Consider the following 14,207-nt stretch of genomic DNA (forward strand, 5'->3'; position numbering starts at 1 on the left):
CAAATAGCTTTACCAGCTCAGTAAAGGACTGAGCACTGGACTCAAGACTGTCTGGCCCGAGCCTGTGCCCTCAGTCACGACCCCCGCCCGCCCCACCGTGACCGCAGTGGGAGACCCCCCCAAACCCTGCTTCCCAGAGCAACAAACTCCACAACTAAGTGAACTCCACAATAAATGAATGAAAACATACCTGGGAAAGCTAATTTGGAGAGAGAGAACAATAAGTAAATATTAGGAATGGTAAAGGCCATATATATACAATGAAATAAAATTATAATGCACTCTGAATAATTTTAGCCTACTGATAATCACAGAATGAGTATTAAAACGTGTTATACCAGGGGCGTCTGGGTGGCGCAGTCGGTTAAGCGTCCGACTTCAGCCAGGTCACGATCTCGCGGTCCGTGAGTTCGAGCCCCGCGTCGGGCTCTGGGCTGATGGCTCAGAGCCTGGAGCCTGCTTCCGATTCTGTGTCTCCCTCTCTCTCTGCCCCTCCCCCGTTCATGCTCTGTCTCTCTCTGTCCCAAAAATAAATAAACGTTGAAAAAAAAATTTTTTAAAAAAAAAGTGTTATACCATTGGCAATGTTTAGAAAGAAAACACACATACATATCATATATGCATATATATATGATATATGCATACAATGTACATATGTACGATGTATATCATATACATATATCATACATCATGATGTATATCATACATGTATATGATGTATATGATATGCATATGTATATCATATACATATATCATATATATGCATATATGATATGCATGTGTGTTTTCTACATATGTATGTGTGTTTTCTACCTATGTATGGTGTATATCATATACATATGTCATACATATCATGATGTATATCATATACATATATCATACATGTATATGAGGTATACATATATCACACATATATATATATGTGGCAAAACAAAATTCTGAACCCTATATATCCCACCTGGTTTTCTAGGAAAATAAAAATGACCCAAAGGCTCCAGAAGAATTAGGAAAACTACTTATGTTAGTGATCAGTGAGCAAATAAAGAAAGTTGTCAAAGAACCAGTTCTTAAAAAGTGATACATGTCTCAGATGGTTCCTCTGATAAGTTCTCTCAAACCAGCAAAGAAAAATGTTATGCCATTACAACTGTTTGAAAGCATAGAGAAGGAAGGAAAGAGTCTCTGAAAAAGCCAGGTTATCCCTGATAGCAAAATCTAATAAAGATAGTTTAAAACGTAGACGAAGCACTCCACACCCACTGGGATAGGTATTTAGGGGTGCCTGGGTGTGGGTGGCTCAGTCGGTTAAGCATCTGACTCCGGCTCAAGTCATGATCTCGCGGTGCATGGGTTCAGGCCCCGCGTCGGGCTCTGCGCAGACAGCTCGGAGCCGGGAGCCTGCTTCGGATCCTGTGTCTCCCTCTCTCTCTGCCCCTCCTCCACTCACGCTGTCTCTCAAAAATAAATAAACATTATAAAAAAAGAAAATAACTGATACTATCCAGTGTGTCAGTAAGGACGTGGAGAGATTAGAACCCCTGGCACACTGCAGGTTGGAGTTCAAAATAGTACAGCTGTGGTAGAAAACAGTACAGTGATTCCTCAAAAAGTTAAACACAGATTTACCATACGCCCCACAAATTCCACTTCTAGGTAAATACCCAAAAGAATTGAAAATAGGGATTGTAACAGATACTTGCACACCAATGTTCATAGCAGCATCATTCAAAATAGCCAAAAATTGGATACACTTCAAATGTCCGTCAACAGGTGACCGGGTAAACAAAATGTGGTCCATCCATACAATGGAAAATTATTCAACCTTAAAATGGAATGCAATTTGGATACATGCTACAACATAGATGAGCCTTGAAAATATCATCCTAGGTGCAAGAAGTCAGGCCAAAAGGACAAATATTATATGATTCTGTTTACATGAGGCACCCACAATAGGGAAATCTACAGAGACAGAAAGTGTAGCGGAGGTTATCAGGAGCTATGGGGAAGGAGGAACAGGGAATTATTATTCAATGGGTACAGAGTATCTGTTTGGGATGTTGAAAAAGTTCTGGAAATGGACAGTGGTCATTGTACAACATTGTGAATGTACTTAATGACACTGAATTGTACACTTTCAAATGGTTAAAATGGAGGGGCGCCTGGGTGGCGCAGTCGGTTAAGCGTCCGACTTCAGCCAGGTCACGATCTCGCGGTCCGTGAGCTCGAGCCCCGTGTCAGGCTCTGGGCTGATGGCTCAGAGCCTGGAGCCTGTTTCCGGTTCTGTCTCCCTCTCCCTCTGCCCCTCCCCCATTCGTGCTCTGTCTCTCTCTGTCCCAAAAATAAATAAAAAAACGTGGAAAAAAAATTTTAAATGGTTAAAATTGAAAATTTTATGGTATGTATATTTTACTACAATAAACAGATATCAAAAACATAAAATAAATATTGCTAATGAATTCAATGAATTCAAATTATAATGTATTCTGAATAATTCTAGCCTAGAAAGGAATATTAAAATGTGATTCCATATCGGCAACAATTAGAAAAGATTAAACGTTGGCAATGATTGGAAAAGATAAAAATATCAACTCTTGATGAGGATGTGGAAAAATTTTGCTCTGCCGTAGGGAGTTGGTGAGAATGGAAATTGGTATAGCTTCTCTGGAGGGTAGCTGGCCAATAAGTATCAAAATTCAAAATGTGCACACTCTTTGCCTAAGCCACTCCACCACTAGGAATTATCCTAAGGAAATAACTGGGTGAGTGAATAAGGATTGTGTACAACAATGGTCATTGAAACATTGTTTATAAGGGAGAAAAAGAGAAGAAACCTAGAGGCCCGACTACAGAGTATCAATTAAGCAAATTAAAGTGGTCTGTGCAATGGAATACAGAGCAGACATAAAAATGAGGATGTATAGCTACATTTACTTACTTGAAAAGATTTTCAGAAGTATCCATCGAATTTTTTTTCATGTTTATTTATTTATTTTTGAGAGAATCCCAAGCAGGCTCCGAGCTGTCCACACAGAGCCCGACACGGGGGCTCAATCTTACAAACCATGAAATCATGACCTGAGTCAAAATCAAGAGTCGGATGCTCCACTGACTGAGCCACCCAGGGGCCCCTGGAAGTACTTGTTTTAAACACCAGGTAACAAAACAGTTAACACATTCCTAACACATTAATTTTAAACAGAATACTTCTAAATTTGCTCAGATGGATGGTAAGAAGTCAAGAAAAAGTAAACATCAAAATGTGACAGTGGAGGTCCTCGTTCTGGTTAAACACAGAGTAAGTACACTCCACTGTAACTCTCCAACTCAATACAACTAAGAACTCTGAATAGTATGCGTGCGATCGCTATCTGAGGATTCTGAAAGGTAAACGGTAGCAGGCAGAATGGGGAAGAAAACCAGTACCTGAAGCAAGAATAATCTGGCAATGAGTTTCCTGGACTCCCCCCACCCTCCCCATTATACACTGGCCTAGACACAAAGGCCTCCTAAAACTCACAAGTGCACACTTAGGGCAGACAGAAAGAGCTGGAAGGAAGCCTCCCTTCCTGCTGTGAGGAGCAAAGAAAGGGTCCCCAAAGGATGGGAGAGATGGGGGAATTTACTTTTTCTTTTGCATTTTGTTCTGCGATAGCCCCCAGGAAATCTTGAAATAGCAGTAGCAGCAACAGTGATGGCAATGGGGGCCATGCAGATACCTAAAATTCTGAAAAAGGGAAATTATTCCCTCTGACTAGAGGAACTATAGTTCCAAGGGCATGGGAAGAATCCTTAATACTTTTATTCCCCCCTCTATCACAGGAACAAAACCCAGAAATAACAAATAGAAGATAAATAATAAAATGGTAGACATGAATAAAAATACATCAATAGTTATATTAGATGTAAATGGTCTAAACACACCAATTAAAAGACAGAGATTATCTGGGGGCGCCTTGGAGGCTCAGTTGGTTAAGTGTCTGACTTCGGCTCAGGTCATGATTTCACGGTTTGTGAGTTTGAGCCCTGTGTCGGGCTCTGTGCTGACAGCTCAGAGCCTGGAGCCTGTTTCAGATTCTGTGTCTCCCTCTCTCTCTGCCCCTCTCCTGTTCACTCTCTGTCTCTCTCTCAAAAAATAAACATTAAAAATTTTTTAAAAATTAAAAAATAAAAGGCAGAGATTGTCAGCATTTAAAAAGAAACAGAAAACAGGGGCTTCTGGGTGGCTTAGTCAGTTAAGCCTCCAACGTCAGCTCAGGTCATGATCTCATGGTTCGTGGGTTCGAGCCCACATCAGGCTCCGTGCTGACAGCTCAGAGACTGGAGTCTACTTTGGATTCTGTGTCTCCCTCTCTTCTCTCTCTGTCTCTCCCTTGCTATCTCTGTCTCAAAAAGAAATAAAATAAAGTAAGTAATAATAAATAATAAATAAATAAAAATAAAATTAAAAAAAAGAAACAACTCTATGCTGTTTGCAAAGTTCACTTCAAATATAATGTCATAGGTAAGCTAAAAGCAAAAGAATACAAAAAACACTACCTGACTATTAATGAAAAGAACACTGAAGTAGCTGAATTAATATGAGACAAAGTCGATTTCAGAGCAAGGAAATCATAATGATAAAAACATAATGATAAAAGACACATAATGATAAAAGGGTCAGTTCATGAAGAAGATATAACAATGCTAAATATGTTTGCACCTAAAAACAGGGCTTCAAAATACATAAAGGAAAAACGAATAAAACTAAAGGATAAGTAGGCAAATCCACAATTAGTGGGAGATGTTAACAATCCTTTCTCAGTAATTGATAGCACAAGCACGTGGAAAATCAGGAAGGACACAGAAAGAGCAAATAATACTATCAACCAACTGAATATAACCAGTATTTATAGAACAGTATACACAACAATAGCAGAATATGAATTCCTTTCAAGTGCATGTGAAATATTCACCCAGATAGACAATACCCTTGGTCATTAAACAAACCTTAACAACTTGAAAATAATTGAACTATATAAAGTAAGTTTGCTGATCATAATGAAATTAAACTTGAAATCACTAACATGAAGATAACTAGAAAATATCTAAATATTGAGATATTAAACAACACATTTCTAAATAACCCATATCCCCCCCCCCCAAAATATGAGGGACTACTTCGCAACTCATTTTAGGAGTCTAGTGCTCTCCTGATATCAGAACCAGACAAAGATAGCACAAGAAATGGAAACAGACCAATATCCTTATAAACATATATGAAGAAAATTCTCAACAAAATATTAGTACACTGAGACTAGCAATATATAAAAAGAATAATGCATAACAACCTGATGGGGTTTGTCCCAGGAAGGCAAGACTGATTCAATATTTGAAAATCAATCAGTGTAATATACTATATTAAAGGTTTAAAAAGAATAACCATATGCTTCTGTTAATGGATGCAGTAAAAACATTTGACAAATCTTAACATTTATGATTAAAACTTAAGAGTAAATTAGGAATTTAAGGGAACTTCCTTAATCTGACAAAGAGCCTTTAACCAAAAAACCCCACAGCAAACATACGTAATAGTAAAAAAAAAAAAAGTGAATGTTTTCCGTGAAAGGTTAGGAAAAGGCAAGGACACTCTCACCACTTCTATTTGACAAATCAACACAATACTGGAAGCCAGTGTACTAAGACAAAGGAAAAATAAAAGGAAGTAGAAGAAGGTAGTAAAAGAGGTATACAGATTGGAAAGGAAGAGATAAAACTATTTGCAAACAACACGACCCTACTCACAGGTAACAGGTGTACAAAGAACACCCTAAGAATCTACGCGGAAATCTCCTAGAACAAATAAGTGAGTTTGCCAGGATCACAGGGTATCATGTCAGCATACAACCTCAGGCAATGTATGTATACTAAAAACAATTAGAAACCAAAATTTGAACCACAATGCCATTTAAAATAGCTCCCAAAGGAAAAAAAAAAAAAAGAAGAAAGAGAAATACTTAGGTATAAAGCTAACAAAACACATATAGGATCTGTATGGTGAGAATCACAAAATGCTGAAGAAAGAAATCGAAGAACACTGAAAATAAATACAGACACACACAGTTTATGATGTGGAACATCCAGTATAGTTGAGGTGTCCATTCTCCCCAACTGATTTTTAGATTTAATGTAATTCCAATAAGAATACCATATTTCTTAAAAACAACATTTTTAATGTTTATTTATTTTTGAAAGAAACAGAGCGCAAGTGGGGGAGGGGCAGAGAGAGAAGGAGACACAGAATCCAAAGCAGACTCCAGGCTCTGAGCTGTCAGCACAGAGCCCGACGCGGGGCTCGAACCCACGAACCATGAGATCATGACCCAAGCTGAAACCAAGAGTCAGACGCTCAGCTGACTAAGCCACCTCCGCGCGGCTCAGCAGATTTCTTTTGTAGATAGAAGATAAGCAGATTCTAAAGTTTATAAAGAACTGAACTAGCCAAACAATTTTGAGAAAAAAAAAAGTTTGAGGACTCATCTCTCTATTTTAAGAAGTGAAGGAGTAGACACAGATGGAAGGAACAGAATGGAGCCTCCAGAAATAGACCCACATAAAAAGAGCCAATTGATTTTTTACAAAGTTGCAAAGCCGGGGGAAGGCTAAGTCTTTTCAACAAATGATCTGGAACAATTGATCATCAATAGGCAAAAAAAAAAAAAGGTATCTTAACTTAAATCTCACAACTCAAACCAAGGTAAACTCAAAATGTTTCACAGATCTGAATGTAAAAGACAAAACTATAAAGGTTCAGAAGAAAACATAGGGAGAAGTCTTTGTACCCTTGGGTTAGAGAGAATTCTGAGATATGATACCAAAAGCATGATCCATAAAGGAAAAAACTGATAAATTGAACTTGGCCAAAATTAAAAACTTTGGCTTTGCGAAAAGGGCCTTCAAGAAAATGAAAAGACAAAGTATACAGTTAGAGAAGATGTTTTCAGATCGCATATCTGACTAAGAATTTGTATCCAGGATGTATAAAGAACTCTCAAACCTCGACAGTAGGAAAACAAATGATACCCCCGAAAGGGAAAAATATTTAAACAGACAGTTCATCCAAAAAGTTATGGGGATGGCAAGAAAGCACAACAAAACAACACAAAAATCATGTTACTAGTCATCAGGGAACGCAGATTAAAACTGGGAGACACAAACATACACCATTGGAATGGCTACAATTTAGTCACAGGCAATACAAAGCGCTGGAGAATAGGGGCGCCCGGGTGCGGGGGGGCGCGGCTCAGTCGGTTGAGCGTCCAACTTCGGCTCAGGTCACGATCTCACGGTCTGTGAGTCCCGCGTCGGGCTCTGTGCTGATGGCTCAGAGCCTGGAGCTGCTTCCGATTCGGTGTCTCCCTCTCTCTCTCTCTGCCCCTCCCCTGCTCGTGCTCTGTCTTTCTCTCTTTCTCAAAGGTCAATAAACATTAAATTTTTTTTTAATTAAAAAAAAGACATTCGTTTTGATATACAAGTGCTTTGGATTACAAGCATGTTTCCAGAACGAGTTATGCTCGCAAACCAAGGTTTTACCGTACTATCTTTGACTTTATTGGTATTTCGTAACAGCTGGTGCACAGGAGCGAGCTAACGTACACGCACGTTGTGATCCCTAACGAGAAAAACGGTCACCCGGGAGCCCGCCACCCAACTCGGGAAGACCTGCTATCACATTGCCCTGCGCGTAACGCAAAAGCAGGGTAACAACAAAATGGTAAGACTCCTAAAATAATTGCTCCTCTGGCCCGTCCCTTCCTGGGTGCCCGTGTGACCCATCCCTGACTGCTCTGACTTCAGCCTCCTTTGTGCCCAAAAGTGCCAGAAATGTCCAGCTCTTTCGTGACAACATTTTGATAAAGGCTGGGTGTGTCGACCAGTCATGTTGTTCGTTCTTTCTGAAGATGGTCTGTGGCATGTTTTTGTGGGCGACAGGAGACGTCGCAGTCTGAAGGGAATGTGAAATATCAGACCTGAAGATCCAGTCGTGAATCTAAGCGTGTGGCTGATCCCAGGGTGCCTGCAGTCTGGGGAGGGGGTGGCGGAGCTGGGGTGGCCTGAGGCGCTGCCCGCTGGGGGACGGGGCGGACCCTGCCCCCAAAGCCACTGATGCAGGGAAGCCGAGGGAGGCTTCCCAAGTGGGACCCGGGGAGCTGGATTCCCAGGTCGCCCTCTGTTAGTGGTGAAAACTGACCATGACGACCTCTGCCCCAACCCACCGGGTCCAAGCTACCGTCACCGCATGCTGAGATTGTGGCCATGCCCCCAAAAAGTCCCCGTGCTTCCCCGCTCTCCCCTACAACCCAGTCCGTGACTAAAGCCCCCCAGTGGCATCTCTTAGATCTTAGAACACCCCACACCCCTCGCCCTGCCTAAATCTGGCCTCATCTGGCCCCCGAGCACCTCTCCACCTTTATCTCTCCCCCCTCTCCCTCTGGCTCACCCGGCTCTCACTTCGTGGCTCCTTATGTTCCTCGCACCTGCCAGACCCAGACCTACCTCAGGGCCTTTGCACACCTCTGCCTAGAATGCCTTTCCCCACAGCTAGGTACTTCTCAATATTCAGGTCTCCCTAAAAAAAAATTTTTTTTTTAACATTTATTCATTTTTGAGAGACAGAGCGTGAGCGGGGGAGGGCAGAGAGAGAGGGAGACACAGAATCCGAAGCAAGGCTCCAGGCTCTGAGCCGTCAGCACGGAGCCCGACGCGGGGCTCGACCCCACGAACCGTGAGATCATGACCTGAGCTGAAATCAGACGCTCAACCGACGGAGCCCCCCAGGCGCCCCTAGATCTCATTTTAAATGTCACCTCCTTAAAGAGGGAGGTCGCTGTATCTAAACTAAACTCCTCTCCCCACCCCAGGTGATACTCCAGCGCACTCTCATTTCATTCACAGCATTTATCGGTATCAGGCGTCTTCCCATGTAATGATTAATTTTCTCGGCTACTCGTTGGAATGTGCTGCCGTATCTATCCCCTGCCGCAGGCCCAGCACCTCGGGGCCGCGCTGGCACCTGGGAGACAAGGCATAAATATTTTGGGGAGCAAAGGTGAGGTATCGTGCCCAAAGTCACATGGCTAATGAATGATGAAACCAGGACTAGAGCTGAGATCTCAGCTGGGGGTGTGAGGTCACGGGCCACCCCCCCCCTTACACTCTCCACCCCTTCCTCCCCACCCCCACCCCTCGCAGGACACCTGCCGCCCCAGGGAAGGTAGAATGAACACACAGACAAGCTTGTGTCCAGGTGGCGTCAGTGGGGAAGGAATACTGGGCAGTCTGGAAGGAAAAGACATCCCAGAGATAGAGACGACAAGGGGGTATGTGTGTCTCAGGACTCAGGGTGTGAAGCCGGGGCTATTCTGGGCTGACTTTTAATGGAAAATGAACTTGGAAGAAGCGTGACCAGTGGGTGCCAGAAAACCGCCTTATCCATTTTCCTATTCGCTCATTTGCTGACTCATTCACCACACATTTATTCAGGGCTTATATGTCCTCCTGCAGGCGCTGGAGAGGCTTTGTGCCTCTGTAATGGATTTCCTGTCCTTTGGGGGCTGTTGACCATAGTGGGGGGGGGGAGCCCTCAGGGGACAGGCGACCAGACATAAATGGAAATATGCAGAACCCGGGTCATTCTCAAAATGCATCAACATCACCTTTGTCTCCACTTGGGCCGACATGCATTTCTTAGGAAATGAGGCTTGCCCCTTTGAGCCCCCAAACATGCCTCTGAAGGTTTTCTAGATGCATCTCACGGGAGCTCATTGCATATGGTCACATGGTGGAGATTTCGGGAGCTATCGGTGGACGACAGAAGTCTCCACCCCGTCCTGAATGGCTCATACTTTCTGACTCCTCAGATATGATTCTGTCTCAGCACTGGGGGCTGTTCTTTGCTCCTAGTGGGTGAGTGGGGGCTGTTATCCGGCCCACCGGCCCACTGGGCTTTGGGTAATTTACCCCGCCAGGGAGGGCGAGGGTTTGCAATTCATCTTTAATTTTTTTAGTGTTTATTTATTTTTGAGAGAGAGAGAGAGAGACAGCGTGCAAAGGGGTGTGTGTGTGGGGGGGGCACAGAGAGAGTGGGAGACCCAGAATCCAAAGCAGGCTCCAGGCTCTGAGCTGTCAGCACAGAGCCCGACGCGGGGCTCGAACCCACCAACTGTGAGATCATGCCCTGAGCCAAAGTCGGACGCTTAACCGACAGAGCCACCCAGGCGCCCCAACGATGTTTCTTTCGAATTCCCAGCAAAGGGTCCCCTGTGTTGGCAGCAACCTGTCCTGGCCCTCTGTACCCTTCCAGAAGGCTGGGACACCACATAAGCACAGGCAATGGTTTTGGAGGTAAAACACAAAAACAAAGCCTGAGAAACAGATCTATGAACAGAGAGCGAAGCTTCCAACCACAGACATGGAACCTCTATTTGGGCGGCTCAGAGGCCCTCTTGGCTGTCTTCCTAGTTCCTGGCAGGGTCTGGAGTGATGGCATTGCTGAGCAAATCAAAGAGCATCTATGGAACACCCACGTGTCCTGTCTGGGCAACAGCAATTGGACAAGGGCCGGGGAGTTCAGAGATGAATGAAGGAGACGAGGTCCTTGCCCATCAGACTGTGGGGCCCCGCCACTCCGTGACTTCTTAAGGACAGCAGTGTGGCCCTGGCCACCACACTCCTGGCCCACCACCAGCACACTGACGCCCTCACGGACCCGTATTCACAACACTCCTGACAACGAACCCATTTCACAGATTCGCACTGGGGCCCTGGAGGCATGCCCTGCCTACTATAACAATACAATTCACCTTTCAATTAAAAACCACGCCGATGGTAAATCCAAAAGGTACAAACCGCTCTCCAGTGAAAAGCAAACATCCTCACTCCTCCTCTGGGCCACCGGCTCCTCTCACCTGCTCCCCAGAAGAAACCATAGCTCTAGAAAATTTGCATCTGTGGCCAACTTTTTCAAAAAAAGGCCGTATTTCACATAAAAAATCGAGATTCTCAGCTTTCCATAGAGGCAGAGCCCAAGCAGGAGAGGGGCAGAGAGAGAGGGAGACACAGAATCCGAAGCAGGCTCCAGGCTCCGAGACATCAGCACAGAGCCCGACGCGGGGCTCGAGCCCACGAACCGTGCAATCGTGACCTGAGCCGAGGTCAGACGCTTAACCGACGGAGCCACCCAGGCGCCCCTTGAGATGCCCAGCTTTTATGTAAAAGGAATAACTTGGAGATCTGGCCACAGCCAGCCCACAGTTCTTCAGGGCAGCTACTCATGGATGTCGAATGGCTGCTGTCCCCGTGCAGAGGGCCAGGGCCCTACCCCCACCCCCTCCGCCGTGCCCGTGAGCTTGTCTGGGGCATCATTCATGCCCCTGCCTGGCCCCTGGAGGCGGGCAGTGAGCAATCCCCCAGCTTTGCTGTGGCTCCAGTCCTAACGCTCCAAGAGGAGCTATTATGTGAGCTGGGCACCGGGGTTGCCCACGGTGCCCCTGTGAGTCAGTCAACAAACATCCACTGTGCCAAGCACCATACATTACATCCTGTTTCCTTTAGTGCTGGGTCCCCTTTACCTGACGCTGCTTCTACCAATAGGAAGCCCTTGCTAAATATCCTTGAATGACAGACCATCAAGGCACTCGTAGGACAGGGTCACCGTCCCCAACCTCTCTCAGGCTAGGGAGCAGAAACTAGTCTGTGGGGACCGGCTGGTTGGACAAAGGGTACAGGAAATGAAGATGATGCTTAGGATGCTGGTCAAAGAGACCCAGGCTCAGCGCCCTGAAACCAGTGGGAAGGGGGGCCCAGGCTCAGTGCCCTGAAACCAGTGGGAAGGGGGATGCAGGCTCAGCGCCCTGAAACCAGTGGGAAGGGGGATGCAGGCTCAGCACCCTGAAACCAGTGGGAAGGGGGACACAGGCTCAGCACCCTGAAACCAGTGGGAAGGGGGGCCCAGGCTCAGCGCCCTGAAACCAGTGGGAAGGGGGACCCAGGCTCAGCGCCCTGAAACCAGTGGGAAGGGGGACGCAGGCTCAGCGCCCTGAAACCAGTGGGAAGGGGGGCCCAGGCTCAGCGCCCTGAAACCAGTGGGAAGGGGGACCCAGGCTCAGCGCCCTGAAACCAGTGGGAAGGGGGACCCAGGCTCAGCGCCCTGAAACCAGTGGGAAGGGGGACCCAGGCTCAGCACCCTGAAACCAGTGGGAGGGGGGACCCAGGCTCAGCGCCCTGAAACCAGTCAGGAAGATTCCCAGCAGCTGGCGTGGGCAGCATGGAAAGCGGCTGAGGGGTGGATCCCGACCACCTGGGAGGAGCCTCCCCACCCCATCCCTGCAGGCCCTCCCACCCTGCCCTGCACACAGCGTTCATTCATTTCATTCATTATTTCTTTTGCTCCGTCGTTATGGAGACCAGCAGCGTGCCAGATACCGTCCTACAGACACAAGGTAAGAAAGCCAGGCCTTCAGCGGGAGACCCAATAAACGGGTGCCTTCATTCACTCACTCATTCATTCGTTCAGCCCCTTCTGTACGTTAGACCCCATTCCAGGTCCTGGGGATTTGGCAATAATTTAAGATAGACAAAAATACCTGCTGTCATAAAGGCTACAATCTAATGGGCGTGTAGGGAGTGTGCAAGGGGACACCCAGGAAACTCGAAAACTAAGCTATTAGCTGATAAGGCCGGGAAGGGGGGGGATGTGCGGTTACAGAGCTGGCGGGGACTGGTTTCAAAAAGGTTGATTGGAGAGGTCTCACTGAGGAGGTGACTTCTGGGTAGAAGAAACCTGGGTGCGGGGAGGGGGGAGGATGGATGGGAGCGAGTGGGGCCATATCTGCCCAAGACAGGGTCCAGGTGAAGGGATAAGCCAGGCCAGGTGCCGAGATGCAGGGACAGTGTGGCCACAGCGTGGTGGGAAGGGGACAGCAGGAGGGGGCTGGGAGGCAATCCTTCACGGGCGTGTTTTTGTGCACACGCCTTGTGAGCTTTTGTGCCGGGTCATCCGAGAAGGTATGTATCGTGCACAGCCTGGGAGGACCGCGGCAGTGTCTCCCTGTTGGGGACACGGGGCAGATTTACTTGCCGTCCAGCAGGGTAGCAGCAATGTCCCCTTCCCGGGCAGAACTGGCACTTTGCCTGCTGCCCGCTGTGAAAGCCGGGGTTCCCTAAGGTCAGGGCTCCTTGGCTGATGGTGCACAGCACCCCCTTCCATGCTGCCCCCCCTGGGACTTGGGGGACGAGGGGGACCCATCAACCTGACACTCATGTGCTTGTGGGGCCACAAGTAATCGAGGCCTTCGCCTCAGACTCCAGAGTCTCCCGTTTCCTGCCGGTGACAGCGCGACAGGCTGACTTAAACAGAGGGTGAAATCTTGGATGCTTCACGGGGCTCGGTGACATAGGGACAAGATCAGAGGCAAAGAAGGAATGAATGGGTGAATGGATGAATGGATGAATGAATGAATGAATGAATGAACGAATGGCGTGGGATTCAGAGCATACTCGTCCTTAAACGTAGAACTTCAGCAATAAACTGTCCCCAGGCCAGGTGCAGACACACAGCTGGTCACTGCCATGGGGTAAAAACACGTCTGGGGACCAACCACAGAACCTCAGAGGTGGCCACAGGGATAAGTCAGCGGGACCCCGTTTCCTGCCACTGTTACTGCTCGAGACTGGCTCCAGGCAAGGAGGGGGAGACTTCCAGGAACAGGCCCGGCTGGGGGGTCAGTGTTCCCAGCAGTGAAGATCCCGGCTGCTGACCTGCCCACCCCGGCGCCCCAACCCCGCCCTGCGGGCTCCTCGTCCAGACCGTTTGCACAGAACCCTCCACCCAGCCCTCCCTGCGGCCATCCCTTCGGGCTTAAAGGCCAAGAACAAAGACACAGAGTTTCCCAAGGTCGCAGCTCTGCCCCCCACCTGTCGTCTGCCCCCCCCCCACTCTGGCACAGGGACAAGGGACCCCCTCCCTCTGCCACTGACCCACTTCCCCCTCCTCCTGCCGGCGCTGACTCACAAACCCCTGAGTTTTGGGGGCAGATGCTATTTCCAGTGTTCTGACCTTTTCTCTCCATGGAGACAGTCATACTTGCCCAGCTCTTTGGTTTAGAGCATGTGATTCGTGGGCTCACAGTAGGAATGCCGAGCTCTGAGGGGACCCCTCGACCCTTAACCCT

The 14,207-nt window shown here is 47.1% G+C and overlaps 1 protein-coding gene across 1 annotated transcript in view; it reads right to left on the reverse strand.

The window, feature by feature from the left end:
- Positions 1–14,207, reverse strand: part of PIK3R6 (phosphoinositide-3-kinase regulatory subunit 6) — a 57,382-nt gene that overhangs the window by 41,274 nt on the left and 1,901 nt on the right. The window lies entirely within an intron of this gene.

Source organism: Acinonyx jubatus, chromosome E1 (assembly GCF_027475565.1).
Source record: "Acinonyx jubatus isolate Ajub_Pintada_27869175 chromosome E1, VMU_Ajub_asm_v1.0, whole genome shotgun sequence".
Taxonomy (NCBI): Eukaryota; Metazoa; Chordata; class Mammalia; order Carnivora; family Felidae; genus Acinonyx; species Acinonyx jubatus.